Raw genomic sequence first — 15022 nt, forward strand, 5'->3', positions numbered from 1 at the left:
TCCCTGGGGCAGGGACTGTCTCTTACGATGTGTGTGTACAGCGCCTAGCACAATGGTTGAGCCTCTACACATTGTTTATTTGTCTTAGTAGTAATAGGAGAAGCAGTAGCATCAATAGCAACAGCGAGCGCTGATGAGCCAGGACCTGCTGGTCCTTCTTCAAGGCCTGCTGGTCATTCTCCTTCAGCCTTAATCCCTGCTTTTAACATCCCATTCAGGCTCAGCAACAGTGGGCAGACAAGTGCCCCCACATAGGCCTCCAATAAACCAGGAGGGTCCTCCCTGTTGTCCCCTTTCCTCCCTTGAGCGCTGCTTGGCTACACTGTTGCCCCTGGGGATGTTCTTCCTTATCTGTCTCAGAGAAAGGAAGGAGAGGCCAGTGCTAGCCTGGGATTTAGGAAATCTGGATTCAGTTCCCTGCCTTGCCACAGACTCCCAGTGTGACCTTAGCCAAAACATTTGTTGTTGGTTTTGGCTGACATTTTTCCAGTATTTGAATTTCCATCAAAACCAAAAATTTCGCCAGGGAGGCAATCCCCATGTTGTCAGTCAGCTCCACAAGAGAGTTTGGATTCATGTTCTGGGACAATGGCATGAGCCAAACGCTGTCGCTGGGAGGTGGGCGGGAGCACGGACGATGCACATTCATTTTAAAATTCAAGTTGACGTCCGTGGAAAACGTTTGGTGCTGTTTGCCCAGCTTGGCTTCGCCTACCGAAGTCCCCAGAATAACAGTTTCAAGTAAAAGGTTCAGTAGGGAACCTCAGAGGTTTTGCTCTGCATGAAAACTAATGAGGATGTGAATGGAAAGCTTTAATGTTTTTGCCTCTCTCCGCTTACACAGAGAACATTCTCATTAGGAACCGGGGATGATGACTGCTTTAGCAGAGGGGGTTAAACAGAAGGGGAAGCAAGCATCTTTCACTTGCAAGGAGTTCACATTCCCATGATGGCAAGAGATCATTACCATTACAGCTTCCGAATGGCAGAGAAAACAGACAGCTGGTAAATGACCCAGTAGGTGGGAGAAGCAGCTTCTTTTAGGAGCTAGTTTGAGAAGGTTACTGCAGCTTCATCTGCAGACCCGAAGAATAGACAGGAACATGCCATTAGGGTGCTGGTGTAGGAAACTCGACCCAGGGTGGGTACTAATCTGCCTGCAAAGCACCCATCCGTTTCCTCCCTGCTGGGATCCCAGAGGAGCTGGAGCAAAGTACCGCTGGCTGGGAAGCACATCTGGGAGATAAGGAATGTGCTGAATAGCCTATCTGTCGGTTCCACCAGCAGACTCCCGAGGAGTCTCTCCCTTGTTGGGACCATCAGTGGGCAGATGGAGGTGCAGCCACTTGGATGAGTCCCGCAGGGTGCAGACGGCCAGACTGACGCAAAGAGATGGATTTTGGATGTTCTTGTATCAGTGGGCGTTACTCTAGTCTTAGGTTTGCCTACTCTGCAGCTGGGAGTGTAGCTAATGCCCTACCACTAACAGTGTGGACGTTGCCCTATGGGCGGGGGCACAGGAAGTGACATAGGTTAGCCAGCTGTGTACAAGCCAGCCAACCCCCTGGAATGGCTAGCCCAAGCCAGCACCCATACTGCAGCATCCACCCGACTGTTCTTAGCATGCTAGCTCAAGCAGACCCCATGTGACCTTGGTCCGACTCAGCGTATGACCTAGGATGCCGGCTTCAAACCGGGACCTGCTTTCTTGCCCAAGGCTTGGTCTCACTTACTATGTAAATATAAGAGGTGGGGAAAGCTTCACTGGGCTTTATTCAAACATGACTGTCGCTGCAGGACCACCCAAAAATGAATTCAGCATTCGCTCCAGCCCTGCAAATGAAAGGGAAAGCTCTCCTGGCCCCAGGAATCTGGCACTGGGAACCAGCTGTTACAGATTTATAAATAAATGTGTAGGTACACTTGCTTTTGATAACAATGGAGATGTCGTCACACAGTGTGTTGCTAGAGGATGTGTTTGGGTCCCGGTGTGCAAGTGTCACAAATCACATAGGTGTGACTTGAACCCAGATTAGATTTTGTGGGTGCCATTTTCAAAAGCATTCAGCTTTGGCCTAATTCTCCTCTCATTAAGGTCAATGGTAAAACTCCTGCTGATGTCAGTGGGAGCATCGTTCAACCAGCATTGAGTGCTTTTGAACAAACCACCTTATAGAGCAGAGGTGGGCAAACTACGGCCCGCGGGACCGTCCTGCCCAGCCTTTGAGCTCCCGGCCGGGGATGCTAGTCCGGCCCCTCCCGTGCTGTCCCCCCTTCTGCTCAGTCTCGCCGCCATGCGGGATGTGCGGTCCTGCAGGGCAGTGCGGCAGTGTGTCTGGCTCCGGGCAGGCGGCGTGGCTGCCAACCATTGGCCTAGGAGGCAGGAGATCTGGAGCGGCATGGTAAGGGGGCTGGGGCCGGGGGACCTGGGGGACAGTCCGGGGACAGGGAGCAGGGGGCGGATGGGTAGGTATGGGAGTCCCAGGGGGCCTGTCAGGGGGCGGTTGGATGGGGCGGAGGTTCTGGGGGGGCGTTCAGGGGACGGAGAACGGGGGGAGAGTTGGATAGGTGTGGGAGTCCCGGGGGGCCTGTTGGGGGCGGGGGTGTGGATAGGGGTCAGGGCAGTCAGAGGACGGGGAACATGGGGGGTTGGATAGGACGTGGGAGTCCCGGGGGGCCTGTCAGGGGGAGGGGGTGTGGATAGGGGTCGGGGCAGTCAGGGGACGGGGAACAGGGGGGGTTGGGTAGGTGTGGGAGTCCCGGGGGGCCTGTCAGGCAGCAGGGTGTGGATAGGGGTCGGGGCCGTCAGGGGACGGGGAACAGGGGGGGTTGGGTAGGTGTGGGAGTCCCGGGAGGCCTGTCAGGGGGAGGGGGTGTGGATAGGGGTCGGGGCCGTCAGGGGACGGGGAACAGGGGGGGTTGGGTAGGTGTGGGAGTCCCGGGAGGCCTGTCAGGCAGCAGGGTGTGGATAGGGGTCGGGGCCATCAGGGGACGGGGAACAGGGGGGGTTGGGTAGGTGTGGGAGTCCCGGGAGGCCTGTCAGGCAGCAGGGTGTGGATAGGGGTCGGGGCCGTCAGGGGACGGGGAACAAGGTGGGTTGGGTAGGTGTGGGAGTCCCGGGAGGCCTGTCAGGCAGCAGGGTGTGGATAGGGGTCGGGGCCGTCAGGGGACGGGGAACAGGGGGGGTTGGATAGGTGTGGGAGTCCCGGGGGGCCTGTCAGGGGGCGGGGGTGTGGATAGGGGTCGGGGCCGTCAGGGGACGGGGAACGGGGGGGGTTGGATAGGTGTGGGAGTCCCGGGAGGCCTGTCAGGCAGCAGGGTGTGGATAGGGGTCGGGGCCGTCAGGGAGCAGGGGTGGTTGAATGTGGGGTGGGGTCCGGGGGGGGGCAGTTAGGGGTGGGGGTTCCTGGGAGGGGGCGGTCGGGGACAAGGAGCAGAGGGGGTTGGATGGGTTGGAGGTTCTGAGAGGGGCAGTCAGGGGGCAGGAAGTGGGAGGGGGTCGATAGGGGGTGGGGGTCAGGCTGTTTGGGGAGACACAGCCTTCCCTACCTAGCCCTCCATACAGTTTTGCAACCCCAACGTGGCCCTCGGGCCAAAAAATTTGCTCCCCCCGCTATAGAGAGTGGCACTGGTATATTCTAAAATGCCATTCATTCAGGGAGCCTGCATCGAGTGCTCAGTTATCGCCCTAATGAGTGAAGTATAGAGGGACAGATTTAAAATCCACATATGACACCTCAAAAGCAAGCAAAGTGTGTTCACAAGACAGAACCATGAAAAATTTTCTACTGGAAAATACTCGCATAAAACATTGCAGTGTTGCGATGCTGGTGTGTTATTCCATGATAAGGTGCTATTGGCACAATGGGGAATTACAGTCTGCTCTAAATTAAGATTGGGCTGTAAATAAGGCATAAATACATAGCTCTGAAAACCGCTGCTTCATTCCAGTGAATTTCCCAGGACTTTGAGCCATTCAGCTCTTCAATAAATTTCAGACTTTTGTGTCTCTGCAGGTAAAGCTCAGGGTTTCTCTTCTGGCTTGTTCGTTAATAATTTCCAGAGTCCTTTAAAGCTTGCAAAATGTGTCTTGTTTTACAACAAGGTTGGGTATAGTTAGTCTTTTTTCTGCGATATTCTCCTTTTTATGTCTGTATGCATTTTTAATTTCATTCATATGCATTAGAGACCCTTAACATTGGTTATGCGAAAAATCTGGCCTCTCTTTGCATTGATGATGTTTGCCTTGCCAGAAAGATTAAGTTCGCAGTTATTTATTTGTTGCTAGTTATTCATTCAGCTCCTACTAAATGCATATAGAAAAAAGCACTGCCTAAAAACCAGTCCGAAAAACTGCTAGAACAGAAATTGAAGTTCTAGTTCTCAGTGGTGGAACTCAAAACTTCAAAGGGGTTCATAAAGATTCCATGGGTGGATTCCTAAAAGGTCACCGGTTGGAGCAAAAGAAACTCGTCTGGACCACTCGTCCAAGCTACAACTAAAACCATGGTCATTTTAAAACATGTTTATAATGGAATCAGCTCAAAAGAGGTCAGGGCAAAGTGTTCACATTTGGCTGCCTAAATCTAACTTCATAGTTTGTTGCCTAGGTAAACATAGACTGATTTTTCAAAGGCACTGGACATCCTCACCGTCTATTGAAGTCACTGGGAACTGTATGCACGAAGCATCACTCAAAATCAGACCTCTTTTACTCAGGTATTTGAAGATGGCATTAGGTGCCTCGCATTAAGCATACAGGAATGGATCTGTGAAGAACTTCAGAATTAAGAGAAAATTTTGGATAAATACATGTGTCTGTAAAATAAGCCACTGCTACGTAAAGAAAGCCATTATCCTTACTTCTGAAGAGAGTATCCGCTCTATATCTTTAAAAAAGTTAGATAAAATTCCATGTGCAAAGGACTTACTCCCATGCTTAACTTTTAACTTGAAGCAAGAGTAATCCCACTGATTTTCATAGGACTTAAGTGGGGTTTTAAGTTAAGCACATGCTTAAGGGTTTGGCTGAATCAGTGCCTATAAGCACTACAAACTTAGCAAACCAGAAGAGGATCCTACCAGTTTGTCATTTTTCTTTCCTTTTCCTTTACCATAGTCAAGGTTATGGGTAGCTATCTTTGTACAGCCTCTAGCATAGGCCTGGGAAATAAGCTGGTCTTGAATTTAGTCTGTATTATTTGATTAACTCAAGTTCACTCATCACCAAGTCTCTTCCTTATTAATGTGATCAAAAGGGGGTCTCTAGGCACTTACATAACGTTCAGAATGATCTCAACCTTTTATACTGAATAAAGATCTGTCCTGTGAATGAAGCCATGGCTACCAATGTGCTAATCAACTGCTTAGTGCTGAAAATAGTACTGGTACAAGACGAGAAAGGCAGAGTCTGCTCCAGTCCAAGGACAGAGAGTGAAATCCTGGCTCCACTGAAGTCAGGGGGAGTTTTGCCATTGATTTCACCCAAAGTGTCTGATTGTCCTAATCAGAGAAGTACAAGCTTCCTTGGCCTCAGAAAACACAAGGTCAGGCAAGGGGAATACAATAACCACTGTTGTATTATTTATGGGAGGGCAGTTTGCAAGCAGGTTTTTTTTTCTGACACACAAAAGACCAACTTCTACCCTGTACTATGGGTGTGCAGCTGCCATTGACATCAGTGGGAGCTGCCTGCATAGCCTTGCAAATGAAACAACACTATGAGTGATCGCTTTTGGATTTGGGGAGCCCTCTTATTTTTTAACGAGTTTTTTAGATTTTGGGTTTTTTTGTTTTGTTTTCAGTTTAATAGTAACAGAAGGGACAGTTAAAACCCAGTTTAGCTTGCTTTGCCAATTACATGCATGGAAATACTAATTACTGATTACCTCAGCCCTTCCAAGCAACCTCACCTCACCCGTCAAAGGCTTTTGAGACATTTCTGAAGACGTTTGTGCTTCTTTCACTTCATTGAACTGGACTGAGCTCAAAAGGAAGTAGCAGAAATTGTTCAAGCTATTAAATCTATGGTCTCTGGAAGGTCTTTAAGTCCAGAAAGATATCCCCAGAGTTCTACGAAATATTTAATCACCTGCTTAGCCATATATTTCTGTCTGCAGTTCAAGGAATGTTAAAAACTAGAAGCCTGCACAGGGATGGGAGATTTACCCTTAATACAGTCGGTACAATGCCACCTTCCTGAGGTGGCGTGCGGGTAGCTGCTGCCTCAGTTTCCCCTCACTTAGCTTGGATCTCCCGACCTTGCATCCTGGTTTGGTTGCTGCAGTGACTTCGATTCAGTCATTAATAAAAAAGTCCATCCCTTTCGGAGTATCCAAGTCCAAAACAAACACAAAACACAGCCTTCACCCCAGTCTCCAGCTGAGCCCAGCCTCACCTTCCTGAGGGTCTGTCTTCTGTCCTCTTCCCCTCCTAGGCTTCTTTGAGTCTCTCCCTGCTGTCTATTGAGAAGGGACCACATTTCTATATGTGACTGGTTTTAGAGTTAGATTTAGGCACCCACCTTTGAACATTTTGGCCTGATCTCTCTTTTTTTAGCTGGGTTCCACTGTCACAACTATTTTTTAAATTTATCTACTCCATCCATCTTGCTACACAAAATGTAGGTGGCTGATATGTTACTGGCTCTTGCAATTCTGTTGGAATCTATTCCTAGCCAGAACTGGTTACAAATTTTAGCAGAAAGTAAATATGTCCAGATGTCTGACTCTCTCAGATATCGTGATTCTTCCAGTGCTTAACAGTTCCCTTGGAATAACCAAACAAATTATGTATTTGGACGTGATCAGGTTAGATGATCATAATGGTGTCTTTTGGCCTTAAAATCAATGAATAACATTTCAGTGTGGTTCTAACTCTGAAAAATGATGATGAATGATTGACACTTGATCTGCTCCCTGGTATATTCCTTTCCATTTTCTTTAGAGAAAGGCTTGTTTTTACTACCTTTTGCTGTTTATTATTTGTATGGTGGTAGCACCAGTCATGGATAAGAATGGGGTGGATTGCACCCTCAGCAAGTTTGCAGACGACACTAACCTGGGAGGAGAGGTGGATACACTGGAGGGCAGGGATAGGATACAGAGGGACCTAGACAAATTGGAGGATTGGGCCAAAAGAAATCTGATGAGGTTCAACAAGGACAAGTGCAGAGTCCTGCACTTAGGACGGAAGAATCCCATGCACCGCTACAGACTAGGGACCGAATGGCTAGGCAGCAGTTCTGCAGAAAAGGACCGAGGGGTTACAGTGGACGAGAAGTTGGATATGAGTCAACAGTGTGCCCTTGTTGCCAAGAAGGCCAATGGCATTTTGGGCTGTATAAGTAGGGGCATTGCCAGCAGATGGAGGGACGTGATCGTTCCCCTCTATTCGACATTGGTGAGGCCTCATCTGGAGTACTGTGTCCAGTTTTGGGCCCCACGCTACAAGAAGGATGTGGAAAAATTGGAGAGAGTCCAGCGGAGGGCAACAAAAATGATTAGGGGACTGGAACACATGACTTATGAGGAGAGGCTGAGGGAACTGGGCTTGTTTAGTCTACAGAAGAGAAGAATGAGGGGGGATTTGATAGCTGCTTTCAACTACCTGAAAGATGGTTCCAAAGAGGATGGATCTAGACTATTCTCAGTGGTAGCGGATGACAGAACGAGGAGTAACGGTCTCAAGTTGCAGTGGGCGAGATTAGGTTGGATATCAGGAAAAACTTTTTCACTAGGAGCGTGGTGAAACACTGGAATGCGTTACCTAGGGAGGTGGTGGAATCTCCTTCCTTAGAAGTTTTTAAGGTCAGGCTTGACAAAGCCCTGGCTGGGATGATTTAATTGGGGATCGGTCCTGGTTTGAGTAGGGGGTTGGACTAGATGACCTCCTGAGGTCCCTTCCAACCTTGATATTCTATGATTCTATGGCCCAGGACCCCAGTGTGCCAGGCACTGTACAAACACAGACCAAAAAGATGGCCCCTGCCTCACACAGCTTACAGTCTAAGTATGACAAGAGACAACACGTGGATGCAGATAGATGGGGGAGTACATGGGAATGAGACCATATTGGGCAGCGTGTTAGGTGGTGGTCTCCGCATACCTAACCATTGTCAAGTTGCTTGTAGGCATTATGGCAAAGGAGGGATTTAAAGGAGGACAGTAAGGTAGCTTTGTGGGAGTTTACAGGGAGCTGCTCCCAGTCTGAGGGACCGTAGGGCAAAAAGCATGAAGATGCATGTTCGAAAATGCCACCAGTGACAGCTCAACAGAACCAACACAGCTATTGAGGTCCTCCTTCCCATGGGTGCTTGCCTTTCCACAATGATGAGTCCTTGAATAGACTTCCCAAAATTGAAGAGTCCTCGCTGTGGCAAGCCCACGCCAGCAGACCAAAAAATAGCAAGCTGCTGTATGCTGTGTGTTGTACCAGCGCTGCCACATTGCTACATCCTAGTTCCCTTCAAATGCAGGGAGTAAATTCCCCAGGATCCAAGACGCCTGTCTCTGTTGTCCCTGAATACATGTGGATTGACCCTATTACCACTATTTGCTCTCAGGCATCTCTTAAATGGTTAGCTTGAAATCTTAACCTTAACTCTGCTCAGGTATAGTGCTGAGCCAGAAATGGTTTTCCCATTCTGCAAAAGGCTTCAGGATTTTGAAACTCTTTCCCATCCTGCACCGGGACCAAAACTTGAAAACTTTTTGAGCTGATGATCCCAACCTTTTTTAATCATTTCCATTAACACATTTCATTTTGATAATTTCAAAATGTTTTAAAATATAAATTAACTAAAATTTCTAAACAAAAATTGCTGTGAATCAAAACATGAAACTTTAGAATATGTTGAAATGTTTCGAATGCTTTTTTTTTTTGTTTAAAAATTTTGTTGAAACTGACCCTTTCTTGTGGACAGTGCCTGTTTTAAGGAATTGGCATTTTCTGATGGGGAAAAAAACATTTGGTCGGAAAATTCCTGACCAACTCTACTCAAATGCACAGTCATGAATGTAGACAGTGCTGCAAAATTTCAGGCTGTCCATACACAAAAGCAAACGCAATCACATGGTTTGCTTTTAGTAAGCCCAGAGGATCTAGTTCAGTGGTACAATAGGGCTGTTTTGTGTTTCTTGTGGAGGCACAAAGCAGCTGTAAACCCAGGTTCCATATAAGATTCCCTCTGTCTAAGGAATTGTTGGGTGGTGCAGAGCCACCTTAATGGCTCCTATGCCATTGCCCCACCTGGCCCTGGGATACGGGATGTGACTAGGGATAAAACAGCATTGCTAGGGCATCCCTGCACCCCAACGATCCTTAGCTGCCATAAAAACCTGAAGGGGCCATCGGAATTTAGACCAAAGAATTGGGGCTCTGGTCTTTCAACACAGAGCAAAAATGTGGATCAGCTTTAGGATACCTGGAGAAGAGCAGCCTTTCTGTCAGTTTCTGCTGTTTTGTTTCATGCAATATCTCTTCACCTTGTATAGCATCAATCTACACAGCTTCTTCAGCAGACTGCTTGCTGATTTTGTCAGATAAGTCTGTTCTCAGATGTTCGGAATGTGTCTTCTAAAATCACAGTGGGCTGCAACTGATGACGTCCAGGTACCCTTATTGCTCTTTTATTTCTTTCACACTCTCCTCATGTGTTTGGTTTTTAGCCGTGTTTTGTACCTACCCCAGAAGCATTTTCAGAAGCAGCAGCCCTTACGTAGAGTTCAGTGCATTGAACATACCAGATTCCAGCCTCTGTTAGTGTTTCAAAAGTCCAATTCCTATTTGAAGACCCCAAACCCGTATTGTAACATGTATGAAATCTGATACTAATTAAATGTGTAGATAGAAAAGATGTGCATATTATAAAGTCCGTGTGAGATTTTTTTGGCTGGCCAATCCCTATTAAAATGAATGGCATTGAGTGACCAACTCCCTTAAGCAGCTCCTGAAAATGAAATCCTAACATACTGTCTTGTCTTAATTCAGTTTCTGTCTATAAACTCCTACTTTGCAGTCCAGTCAGGTGTTAGGCCACATTCTGTCTTCAGTTATGCCCCTGCATATCCATAGGAATAATTTGGATCAAATTTTCCTCTCTCTGATCCTGGCTGTAATCCATCATAACTCCAGTGATTTAAATGGATTTACCCCAGTGTAAATGACAGGAGAAATTGGCCCATTCTATACATTTCCCCTTTCAAAGAGGGTTAATTTCTGTCTTACTTTGTTCTTTCTGTATTTATTTTAGCTGTCTTTGAAGGATGGACGTACACAGGCTGATGATAGGAAGAGCAACCACCTTCAGAGAGTGAAAGGGAGAATACAGGGAATTGTGAATGAAAGATACATTGGAAATATATATAGGAGTCACAGGGGGATTAAGGTCATTTTGGCTGAAATTTTACTGACCATGGACAGATCTGGTATAAATTGTCAATGGAGCTATGACATTTTACTCAAGCAGAAGATCTGCCTTTAAGCTTAAGGCCGTGTTAGTTTTTAAGGCACTGCAGGAAAGTATAATGACCAGACTGTTAATAGAACCATTTTTGAGTGGTTTTAATGGTACAATTAGTACACTGTACTGAAGTATTTACACAGTGAATGTGTCTTTTGAACTATTGACAAGATGGGAGCCCTCAATAATAAAGCAAACAATTAAAGGTGAGTGATTAAAAAAGGTCAGTGATAAAGGTGTAAAATACAAAGCAAGACTGCAGTCCTGATGGGCTATTGAAGACGTCGTGGTCTGACCCTGCCCTCAGTTATCCCCATGAAATTGATGAAGATGCACAAGTGTAACTTTGGGCAGAATTTAGTCCTATGCAGCTGTGTCTTATTCATGATAGAGGGTCTGTGGAATTAGTTCTGAATAGTTCTTTTTAGGAGCTCCCATAAGAAGTCAGATAACGCACAGACTTCTTTATTTACAAGCCTATTTCTCTCTGTAATCCATGGTTATTATGGTCTTGGGTTAGTAACAAGACAAGCACTGACCTGGGGTCTTTTTAAAGGTTAGATTTGCATTTAATTATTACAAAACATATTTACTGAATATAGAGCAAATGGTTCCTGCCAACATGGCTGTACCATCAGGGCCACATTGAGGTCAGGAGAGGATGAAGTGGTGAATTCCCTGATGTCCCCCCCAACAAGCACAGACACACGCTGTAAAAGTGGTGTTACTCTGTGCCGATGTTCTACATGTGACCACTAGTCAGGATCTTTACTGGGTCTGGGCAGTCACGTCTACATAAACACAGGACTTGTGGACTATCCCACTTCCCCCATAGCCATGTCACAGCATGCACGTCTGCAGCGTCATTCGCAGAGGAACTGCAGAGCCATCTCTTAGAAACTTGAAGGAGGATGTCGAATTAGGCTGGTTGGTTTCTAGTATGTGATCTGGTTGATGGTGTAAATTTTCAGCCAGACACCACTATGCATCCTCAGCTAGAATCGGGCTGTCACATTCTGCGCTGCCTATATATAAACTCCTGAAATTTCTTGCATTTCAGCTTAAAAATTTCTGTTAGCATCATTTATCAATATGTGAGTTTCCATAATAATCACAGAATTTTCTCATACACGTTATTTCAGTCAAGAGGGTCCTCAGCAAGAACCACTATACATCTCTTAACCAGTGCTCTCGAAAGGCAGTAGTAGTATAAATATTTTTGCTGGGAAGAAAAAAAATGGGGAAAGTTGCTGAAAATTGTGGCCACATTGTACAGAAATAGCAGCAAAACTGTATGGTCTTCTTAAGCTGTTGGGAAGTAAAACTGATTCTGTTCTGAATCACAGATCCTGCCTTTAATCCATTTTTGTCTCATTACCCCGACTGTACAGAAGATGAAAACAATTTTGAATTGCAAAGTGGCCCTCACTGTATTCTCCAATTTAAAGGGCGGTGGACTTTAAGTGGCACCTCTTTCATCTTTCCACCTTGTTGGATGTTGAATTCAGACACACATCCCTGCCCTACTTCCGGTACCACTAGACACGTTTCAAATCCATTTAAGAAAGAGCCGCTTGCTGTGTCTGCGTGCTTGAAGGAGACAAGGCTGAATGATTTCTTACTTCCAAAGAAAGAGAGAATAGTCAGACCAGGGAAGCTTTTCCACTCTGTCGCTTTCTATCATTCAAACCTGACAAAGAAGCTGGGGGGGAAAAGTGTATTGCTCCATCAGTGTGGCTTTGCTATTATGCTGTATTATGCATTGACAATCCAGCCTGTGTACACAGTAATCTACTGCTTTATTAAAACAATACTGTCCTGTACTTTAACACTAGGTTGGCTGACCCCGCAGCATACTGAATTTGGACAACCTTTCTCGTGGTTTATTAGGTTTCTAGGGTTCGCTGACCTTTTGCATTGTCCAGATGAAACCCTCCCCCACAGTGTCAGGAGGGAGAAGAGCAGCGCCACTAGGCTATGTGCGTGTTGTAGGTAAAAGCCACAAGTGTGGCCCTTATGGTTCATACCTTATTATAAGAATAGCAAGTAACGCTCTTGGCAAGTAATGTTCAAATTTGCTGCCTAATTTGGCACCTATATTGTATGAGTCAGTTCAAGATTAGGCCAAACAACGTGCCCATTTCTATCCAGTACACCGTGGGCCTCAAGAGGGGTCTCAACACAGACTCCATTTGCACTGGCTCAGCTTTCAGTATGTAACGACTTAAATGCACACTACTGGAGCACACCCTTCACCTGGGTGTGGGTCACGTCCGTTGGCTTGTTTTTATAACCGAACGTCTTCTGTGGCATGGTAATCAAACTCTAGGGAGAACATACTAACCAGCAGTAGGTAGAGTGTATGCCAAGGGTAGTCAATAATTTTTTGTCAAGGTCCAGATTTCTTGGTCAAGGTCCAGACTCTAGAGAAAAGAATAATACAATAATAATAATTAAGAAGGAAATACAAAGATTTCAGAGTTCATTCAAAAGTATCTCGTAGTCTGGACTTGGTCTGCGTCTGCCTCTTGACTACCCCTGGTGTGTGCTGTTGGCATTTTTATCTTATATTCTTTCATTCCCCACTGGTGTGATACTTTTGACTTCAGTGGTTTTACACTAGGAATTGAATTTGGGCTTGTCATAAAATAAAGGGAAGGGTGACCACCTTTCTGTATACAGTGCTATAAAATCCCTCCTAGCCAGAGGCAAAACCCTTTCATCTGTAAAGGGTTAAGAAGCTAAGATAACCTCACTGGCTCCTGACCAAACGACCAATGAGGAGACAAGATACTTTCAAAGCTGGAGGGGGGGAAACAAAGGGTCTGTCTGTCTGTGTGATGCTTTTGCCGGGAACAGATCAGGAATGCAGTCTCAGAAACTCTGTTAAATTAGTAAGTAATCTAGCTAGAAATGCGTTAGATTTCCTTTTGTTAACTGGCTGGTAAAATAAGCTGTATGAATGGAATGTATATTCCTGTTTTTGTGTCTTTTTGTAACTTAAGGTTTTGCCTAGAGGGATTCTCTATGTTTTGAATCTGATTACCCTGTAAGATATTTACCATCCTGATTTTACAGAGGTGATTCTTTTACCTTTTCTTTAATTAAAATTCTTCTTTTAAGAACCTGAATGATTTTTCATTGTTCTTAAGATCCAAGGGTTTGGGTCTGTGTTCAGCTATGCAAATTGGTGAGGATTTTTATCAAGCCTTCTCCAGGAAAGGGGGTGTAGGGCTTGGGGGGATATTTTGGGGGAAGACGTCTCCAAGTGGGCTCTTTCCCTGTTCTTTGTTTAACACGCTTGGTGGTGGCAGCATAGGGTTCAAGGACAAGGCAAAGTTTGTACCTTGGGGAAGTTTTTAACCTAAGCTGGTAAGAATAATCTTAGGGGGTCTTTCATGCAGGTCCCCGCATCTGTACCCTAGAGTTCAGAGTGGGGAAGGAACCTTGACAGGGCTACTCAAATTGCGCAGGATATTAGTTAGCACTGAATTTGGCCAAATATATTTTAATCTTTTATAGTGAAATTCACCCCATGCGGTGAACTAGGCTCTGTGCACCACTTAAGTCCCATGTAGACCCTAAAAATAAAGTTTAAAGGATGCACAGTATTTGTGGCCACCGTGTGTAAAGGGTTTAATTTCACCCTATATGAAAACAAGATTCAGGTGTTCAGTGTGTGTTACAAACACCCGTCTGTGCTCAGCGATATGAGTCTGTTGCCGCTCACATCAGTGGAACTTAGTGCTTTAACTGAAGGTGTACAGGCTCGTGATTTTTACTTTGGAAATTTCTGGATCAATCCCCAGTCATGATCTAGATGGTTGTGACATAAATATAAGTTATGAGTCAAAATTGTGCTCTGAATTACACTCTTGTAAATCTGGATTTGCACTGGTGTAAATTAGAGAAGAATTTGGCCTAGGATCTGTTTCACAACTAATTTTAAAGAAGGAATTATAATTATGTATTTTAATCATTTGGAAATTATTCTAATTTTATAATGTATTTAAAAATGTATCATGTCAGCACAACCCCATTGCAACTCCCAGCTGCTACCAGTTGTAAATGGGATGTCAAAATATTTATTCTGTTGGCTTTATTGCAATATTTAGAGAGCAGCACAACAAATATGAGGGGCTTTTTGTCTTCACATTGCAGCCTTTGTAACAAAGCTGTAATTAAGTCACAAGAGAATTTCCACAGATGTTATAATAAAATGGCTTTAAAAATTACCCGATTACTAAATGACAACTGAAACACTAGTTCCGGTTAGCTCCCATTATGATAAGAGACTCAATTTTCTAGTAGTAGTTTTTTATTTGGAAATAAAAATGCATAATGTCTCTGTGCTTATGATATTTTTATGCTAAATATTTAATAGTAATCTGGTATGTTCTTAATTTGATTGTCAGCTTTCCTTATTTGTGCTTGGCTAATAAGCAGAAAGATTTTTGTCTTTGAGCAATTTACATGTAAACTCACACAACACATGTATATATTTATATGAGAGGTGTACGGAAGATGGAAATTTTATTTTCTGAAGCATTTTGAGATTTC

General features: G+C 45.1%; 1 protein-coding gene across 2 annotated transcripts in view; it reads left to right on the forward strand.

The window, feature by feature from the left end:
- Positions 1–15022, forward strand: part of PLPPR1 (phospholipid phosphatase related 1) — a 178631-nt gene that overhangs the window by 21112 nt on the left and 142497 nt on the right. The window lies entirely within an intron of this gene.

This window comes from Lepidochelys olivacea (genome assembly GCF_965140295.1).
Source record: "Lepidochelys olivacea isolate rLepOli2 genome assembly, chromosome: 5".
In the NCBI taxonomy this organism is placed as follows: domain Eukaryota; kingdom Metazoa; phylum Chordata; order Testudines; family Cheloniidae; genus Lepidochelys; species Lepidochelys olivacea.